An 8,126-nucleotide genomic window follows, 5' to 3' on the forward strand; every position below is an offset into this window, starting at 1 on the left:
GGTAAAACTGAAGAAAGCCCCCAATTTTTGTTAGTTCATGAAATAACTCAGACTTGTCAAGGAAATAACAATGTCTGTCACTTGCAGGCCAGCTATGACAAAGCAGTAGCATCATGCAACGAGGAGCACAAGAAAAACCGCTGTTATGATTCCTTACTTGTATCCCTCCCCACCAGTATGCAGACTACAGAGGTATTTAGTTTTTCGTCTACATAGCTTTTGTAATGCTTCTTAAGGTTTAACGTAACGTATTTACAATGAAACAGACAGATTTCTGTAGGGGTACTCTTTGAGATAAATACTTGGCATCAGGCTTAAGAAGCAGGATACATTAATGGATTAAAGAAAGACAGCATAAGCATATTCCCTTTGGGAAGATTTTTGTAAATGCTAAATGTGTTAATTTTTTTTTTTTTTCAAATGTTTCAGATCAGTAGAGAAGAAAACAATTTAATTTGTTATCATTTGTTCTTTGTTTCTATTTCCTGTACTCCAGTAAATTAAGGAATTAAACTGACTCATCTAGTTTCACTAATCAGTAGAAGGCAGGCCCTGGCTCAGGTTGACTTCTTAGTAATGCATTAATGTGACACATAAAAAACTACTTTTTTGCAGAAAAGTGGCAGGGTGAAAACAGGAAGGGTTGTATTTCTACTGTTGGAATTAGACAAGTTATAAGAGCCTGTAGCTTTAAACCTGTCCTTACATTCTACCTGTTTAACAGCACTGAGCCCCAGTTGTGAACCAGGAACCTGGTACACAAATAGCCCTGAAAACTATAGCTGCCTTGAGCTCTGACTGGGTGTCAGGAATACATTCTGCTAGAACAGATCAGAACCTCTGGGTGCTTTCGGGAAACAGGGGTTAGCATCTCGTATGACAGAAAAATGAATCAGCCCAAAATACATATGCTCTTAAGACTCATCACTAAATTGTACTGAGATACTGTTAATTATTTCTTCAGGGTTGACTTATGTCATCGTTACTACTGTCATGAAGTTGTTGCAGATAAATCTGTTTTCTGCTAAGCTCCATCTATGATCCATCCAGGCAGTGGCTCAACATCCAAACATGTTTAACTTTACTGGACAGGCTCCTTTGCAAGTTACTTGTTTCAAAACACAGCAACTTTGCAGTCCTGAGCACAACATCACCTTTCCACACACTGCTTGTAATTGGTGCACCAACATGTCTCAGTAACACGTTATTGTCAACCGACTGCATTTGCAGTTTGGGACATATCTGTAATACTTATTAACATTTCTAAATAAGGGACCCTATTTCAAAAGGCACGTAGGAAGCAATGCACAAATGTAGTCAGTAGGAATTTGTACGCTAACCTCCCACACTGCATTAAAATGTCCTGGACCACAGGAGGTGGTATGTAGGAGTGGGTGGGCAAACTTCAGAATAGAGAAAGGTAATGAATCACTTGAAAATTCTCTTGCTCTTTATTTATGTATTCAATTACTTGTTCCAATTATTACCTCCTAAGCGTTCTTTCTTTACAGAGTTATTTCAAGGCTGAGTAGAAGCGCTACATTCTTGATGCAAACCTGTCTTTACTCCCACTTCCTCTTTAAATTTAAGAAACAAAATTGTGCTGAAAGATGATGAACCAGCTCCCAAAACAACTCAAAGCTCGCAGTTGGCAGTTGCTATCCAGAATTCATTAAGACGTCCAATCCCACTACAGCTTAACTGAAAAATATCTGCGTTTTACGGTAGACCAGCACATCCTGATTCACTACAAATCACACGGAACAGGAGAAAGAATAAAGAGCAGAAGAGGAGTTCATGTATTTGAAACATGACAAAAAAAATAAAAAAAAAAGGTAGGGGTTAATAGAAAAAAAAGTAATTGCAGGTGGACAGAAAAGGGTAGGGCTTTTGTGTTTTATACAGGCTGCAATAACTCTAATGGGAAAAGCTGTAGTTCTCTGGAAGAAAGTAGAAATGAGTACTATAGCAAGTAGGCCTTGAGGTGGTCACAATGACTAAAATTTTAACAGAATTTATCCTATGAGGCACAACTTTTCTTCCAAGAATATAAAGGTGTGATAGAAGTACCTGAGATCTGGAAAAACAGGATATGAATTCTACTGCTGGGCAGCCATAGAAGAGGAAGACAGTGGTGTGTGCGATTCTAGAGAAACAAAGTATCAGGGCTAGCCCTTTGCACTGACTGTATTCATATCCTGACTGATCACTGCAACTTGAGGCAGTCACAGTTGACTGCATATCTGAGTATTTATTTTTATACAAAACTGAAACCTCGGCTTACTACGCTTAAGTCTTCCCATTAGCTCTGCTATAGAATTCTGTTCACTGAGTAAGATTTGCACTTAATAAGCTATATATAAAAGAAAGCATAACTTACAATGGGACACTGAATTGTCTATTTCTAGAAACTGATAAAATTTCTGCCTTAAATAATTACTTCAGAGATTTATTAGATGATGCTTGAAAATTAGCTTGTGGCTTTAAATGCCAGTTCCAGAATGGCATTGTTTGGGCACAGATGTTTCCAAAACCAGTAATTACACTCTTAATAAGCCCCTGATAATATCCTTTATAATTGGATTAACAAGGGATACCCTATTATTCCAAATACATTAGGGTGCATGGATGCTGGCTTATCAACAAGACAAACCTTATGGGAGAATAACTTGAATATTGTAGAAGCATTTGCTTGTGCTAGATGTTAAGTATTCTTCATTGTTTGTTTTATTCCCTAAAATCTTTGCACATAGCCTGCCTCCATTTATTTCAGTGCTGCTTTTACAGTCTACAGTACAATTCTAACCTACAGCACATCCATGAAGAGCAGAGTAGCGCCATGGAAACTAAGATTCCTTTTGGGACTGATTTTTTTTTTCCTTTAATCAGTTAGCAAATGATGTGGCGTAACCAATGCATTTGATTGAGACATGCTGAGTATGCAGACAATAATGTATGTTCCAAGTTTGCTTTACAATTTTGTTTCCATATTTAAGTGGTACTAACATCTTCTGCACTTGTAAGATGAAATAAGAAAGCTACCAATTCCATGTTTTATTTCTATTACAGTAAATGTGCTCAAGAAATGAGCAAGTTCACTGATTTTGCTGCAGAACTGAATGCAGAGTTGTGAAATTCTTAATTACAAGTTACCCTAGGACTCCTAAGGCTGACTAATGATTGGGTTCTTCATTTTTAGATAAAAGTAAATCACATCCTGGGAAAAATCAGCAACTGTTTTGCCCCAGCTCCACAAAACTCCCAGATTAAAAAAGACTAATAAAGTATTTGAGATTGACTTACGTAAAATCACTTGGATCTCTCTCTGAATTCACATCCAAGTTCAAAACATCACATGAAACAGCCTTCAATCAGATACAGGCTAGGCTTGTCTTCAGAAGGCTTGTATTCTTAAGAAATAACATTACAAACACTAGGAAAGTCAATAACTAAATAGTCATTTAAAGTGGGTCCCATGCAGTTGGTTACCTATTATGTAAATATTTTTTTTAAATGCTTGTTAAAAAACACTGTAAGCTTCCAAGACAAAGTATTTACAACAGCTTGAAATACTAAGGAGGGAAATTTCCTTTCATTTACAAAGCCACTTCCACTTCAGCAGCGGTCTAAACACTGAGAGCAGAAAATGCAACTCTTTCATATACATTTCATATAATTCTTTCTTTTTTTTCTTTGCTATGAAGGTAAACCTCTAGCAGTTACTGAGAGACATTAGAACAGTATTAATCCTTTTGGTGTACTGTTGTAATGCCCTTTGAGGTTTGAGGATCCATTATTTTTGCAGTACAAAATGTTAACAAAGACTGAATGAAATCTAGGAAGTGATTAGTTTGTAGAGTAACTGTGCAGTACAGTTAATTGGGGGAGCAGGAGGCAGAAGGAATCTTGTCCGAAATCAGTGTATATACTAGGTGTGAATCCAGATCTAAAACCCTTTTTTTCCTAGAGAATGGAATTACACTATACCACGTTTTGCGCTATACCAGTGTAAAACCTGTAGAAATGGCCATATTTAAGCTCAGACTTGTTGTTTGGTGTGTACACACACACACACACATATTGTTATTTATTAATATATATAAATATATATCTTTGAACCAAGGTGCCCTCCTGTTTGCAGCTTTAGCTGTCCTAGATTAGGTCTGTCAGCAAGCTCATGGTAACTAACATCACTGTGACCTTTGCACTTTACAAAGCAATTCCTGAGAAAACATGTGGAAAACTCATCTGTAACCCACCTGTCAAAGATTTATGACATGCAGTGAGGTCAAAGTTAAATAATGATGTACAAATGTATCTCTGAGAACTGAAAATCTGCCTATATGCTCTTAGACCTTTAGAGGTGCATCCTCTCACTGGGGGATGCAGAGCAGTTGTACAAGCAGATGTTTTATCTGTGAGCATTTCCTATATGATATTTGAGAGGAATTATACTCTTGAGAACTAGTGTCCAAAATTTCCTGCCTTTTGTAGGTACGTCCTGCAAGATTGGCAAGGAGAAAAAAACTCTCAAATGTGTTTAATGACATGAAGGTAACTTCTTTTCTGTTTTTGTTGCAATGAATATTCATTTCCTGATTTAGCAGAGAATTTCCTATCATGAAATGCAAAAGCTAAAAGACTGACTTTAACTAGCGTTCATCTTGCTGCAGGTTTAGACAATGCACACAGATGGTTAAAAATGTTACAAATGTGGGTTTTTAGAAAACAAACAAAAAACACCTTAAAAAATATTAGCATAAAGCCAACTCTGCTTCCTTTTAACACTGCTTATACAAAGGATTCTGATCACAAGAGTACTTCCCCTGTTTAACAGGAACATCAATACACCAACATCCTGCAAACTACAGTGCTTTTCCCTTCTTTTTGTTCAGTAATTCTATCCATAAGCACACTGTGTGGTAGTTTGAAGCCAGGCTAAAGTTAATCTGCAACCCACAAATGTTTTGTAAGAAAAAAAAGGGTTCTTTGCCATCAACTGTTTAAGGGGAAGTATAGCAGACACGTGCTTTAAAAAAATGCATATCGCAGTTCTTAGAGCTCATATTTGTCAGAAAGCTGAAGCAGGGTATTAACATCTAATGGGCTCCATTGCCATAGCAACATGTGCTTGTCAGATCAGAGCTGATTTGATGCAGGTACCTTCTAGGCAGAAATAATCTGCTAACTCTTTTATTACCAATCTCCAGAATTCAATAGGATTTTCATCTAATTTCTTTTAGAAAGGTAATATTGTTACACAGTGCAAGGTCTACATCTCAAGGTATGATATCTGATCTGCATCTGTGCAACCTGCTCTTTACTAAAGCAACGTTCCCAGGTATGTGATGCGTACATTGAGAGGACAACCCTGGCTCCAAGTTTTTCATATGGGAAATTGTAGATGAAAACAATCTGATCTGGGCACTTAATTAGCATTTATGCAATTGCACATAAACTCTGTATACCATACTGTTCCCTTTGGGGTCAAAAGAGAACCTACCCCCTTTATTTCAGGAAAAGCAAAGCTTTGTTCAATTTTGACCTATGGTCAAGTCAGCCATAAGATAAACCATAAGGTAGCATGGCATACACAGATTGACAAGGAGAGATTTGCAGAGTTCTGTTTTATGCAATTTTACATAGAAAGCTGGCAAGCGAAGTACTATTATGCAGCTTTGAGTCTGTTATTACTAAAGTACAATTATTACATACACAATAGTTTCTTTTCTTTCTTTGATTACAATAAAAAATTGCAATGCAAGAAGCTCTCAGCTAACATGGCACACTTTTGAGGAATTCATCACACATCACTAAGCTTGCTTTCCCCTGCAGGATGCTGTGGTTTTGAACCTTTGCATATTTCTAATAAATCAAGCGTTGCTACATTCAAAAGTGTATGCAGATTGAAATGTTAATGTTTTGGAAACTGAGGACTGAGACACGCTTAAGTGTAAGCATAAAGTATACTCAATACTGTGTTATTCATGCTTTTTGATTGTACTTTTCCTTCTAAAGTTGGCTCATTCCTTTACTGGAGGACAAATACAGAGATTTCTATGGAATTACTACCTCAGACACATAATTACATTATAAATTGCTAGAATCCACTTGCATATACATGCTCATCCTGTAGCATAATCTGTTTGTAGAACAAATTATTCAAAAGCCCAAGTCATTTCTAATAATTTCTGCAATAAGAGATGGTTTTGCTTCCCACAGTTAGAGATTTCTTTACATTGATCCCATAATTTATCTAGTTTTCCACAGTACTAAGATCCAAAAAAAATTATGCAGCTTTGTGATCCTTTTTCAAACACTAGCAGTCAGCGTGGTTTGCTTTGAACTAAACTGTTCTGAAACAAAGATCCTTCCTTCAAATATAGTTAAATACTTTCCTGTTTAAACTTCATTTGTAGGTTTAAATTCTTACAGCACTTGCTGAAAGATTTTTTTCTATGAATCTGATTCTCCTATGGTTGGTTAAGCCATTAGTAGGACATATCTGCGACACTGAGATGTCCCACAGAGAAATGGCAAACAACAGGTAACCCAACGAGTCACAGCAGGTTCATTTCACGTCATATTAGGTAGCGCTACTCACTCATTATGTGTTTTAATCATTATTATAAGGCTTATGATGAACTTGGACTTACAATGACTTAAAATATTTCACAATGTTTATTCCTATCAGTTGGTTTGCAGTCATCTGAGCATTGGCTGCTCAGGGCAATATGAAGCCAAAAAGATTCAAGATGAGAGTAGTTTCTCACAGCTGCTGTTTTCTGGATCCCTTTTAATAAAGCCTACCAGCCATCCTCTTTTCTTTTAAACAAGGAATTTGACAGGAGTACAGTAAATATTTCTTTAAATCTAAGCTACTATTTACAATACTCGTTCTTCAAATGTTTCAATTTGCAGCCCAACTACAATAAGAGCTGTAATCATAAGTGAAAATCTGTTGGATTTATCAATCTAAAAGTGAATTCACAGTAATCCTTCAGCTTGGAACTCAGTATTTGTACGAGTCTCACAGTATACCTGACACTTCTTTTAACGTGATTAAGTTACCTTGAAAACATTTTGCAGCACTCCAAGCAGTTCTTCCTTCACTCCTTGTTTCTGGGACGCTCCATCTCAGGCTCCTTCTTGGTCAGTGGCTAAAAAAAAAAAAAAAAGAACGTATATACACAGTTTAGGGAAAAAAATAGAAAAAGCCAACAGCGATAAAACATCAATACATCGTGCTCTTTAGTCAAATAAAAATCCTTTACAGAAAAAAGAAATTCAGGAAAAAGTTAATTAATCTCTCTACTTCAAAGAAAAGTACTTAGTTATAGAGAAACACTGCATCAGCACTATCAAGCACCGAAGCTACTGTGCCTGGCACTGAGATGTGGTGGTGGGATACAGTCTAAAACTGTAATTCAGAACAGTAAAAAGCCCGGCAAGGAAGTGACAGGAAACACATCTCCTGGACTCCCCTGGTAATGAGCATAGATCACATATATCTAAACTATCCATGGCAGCTACTAAAGTTATTTGGTTTATAAAGGGTTATATCTCAATAGATTCCAGTTGTTCTAAGAGTCTCACATTTAACTGCAAATAAAAAGCTTTATACCAAAACTAATTCCTAACTGTTACAAAGGTACACACAAGTCCCAAACTCTCTTCAGTAGGTATTACAAAAACCAATTTATCACTATCGCCTTCTACATACTGAAAGAATATTATCATACCATCTGAAGCTTGAAGCAAAGAACGAGTCTCTTATTCTTGTAGTTTTCCCTGTGACAAATGTGGTTCCTTAATTGATACTGATGAGGGGGAAATGAGTACAGCAGCACTAGTCAGAAAGCCACTTAACCTGTTAAATATGTATTAGCATGACTGCTATCAATCGTAAGACTCTGCACTGGGGAGGTGCAGAAAGCTTTAAGCCCTAATAAACTCACATATACTGTGATTTTACAATTTTACTTTATCCTTCTAAAAAGGCAATACAGAGTGTATTTCAAAGTACTGTACAGAACACTGAAAGCATCCAAAACTGTTACGTAACATCAACTAAAAGGCAGGAAATTGCAAAGCCCCATTAAAGATTAGTTAATTACTTCACTATA

General features: G+C 36.5%; 1 long non-coding RNA gene across 1 annotated transcript in view; it reads right to left on the reverse strand.

The window, feature by feature from the left end:
- Positions 1-7,822, reverse strand: part of LOC140257410 (uncharacterized) — a 74,288-nt gene extending 66,466 nt beyond the window's left edge. Inside the window, exons 1-2 of the long non-coding RNA XR_011905009.1 lie at positions 7,743-7,822; positions 7,072-7,160 (exon numbers count right to left, since the gene is read on the reverse strand). This is a non-coding gene — a long non-coding RNA (uncharacterized lncRNA). The remainder of the gene's footprint in view (positions 1-7,071; positions 7,161-7,742) is intronic.
- Positions 7,823-8,126: the final 304 nt, after the last annotated feature.

Source organism: Excalfactoria chinensis, chromosome 11 (genome assembly GCF_039878825.1).
Source record: "Excalfactoria chinensis isolate bCotChi1 chromosome 11, bCotChi1.hap2, whole genome shotgun sequence".
Lineage (NCBI taxonomy): Eukaryota > Metazoa > Chordata > Aves > Galliformes > Phasianidae > Excalfactoria > Excalfactoria chinensis.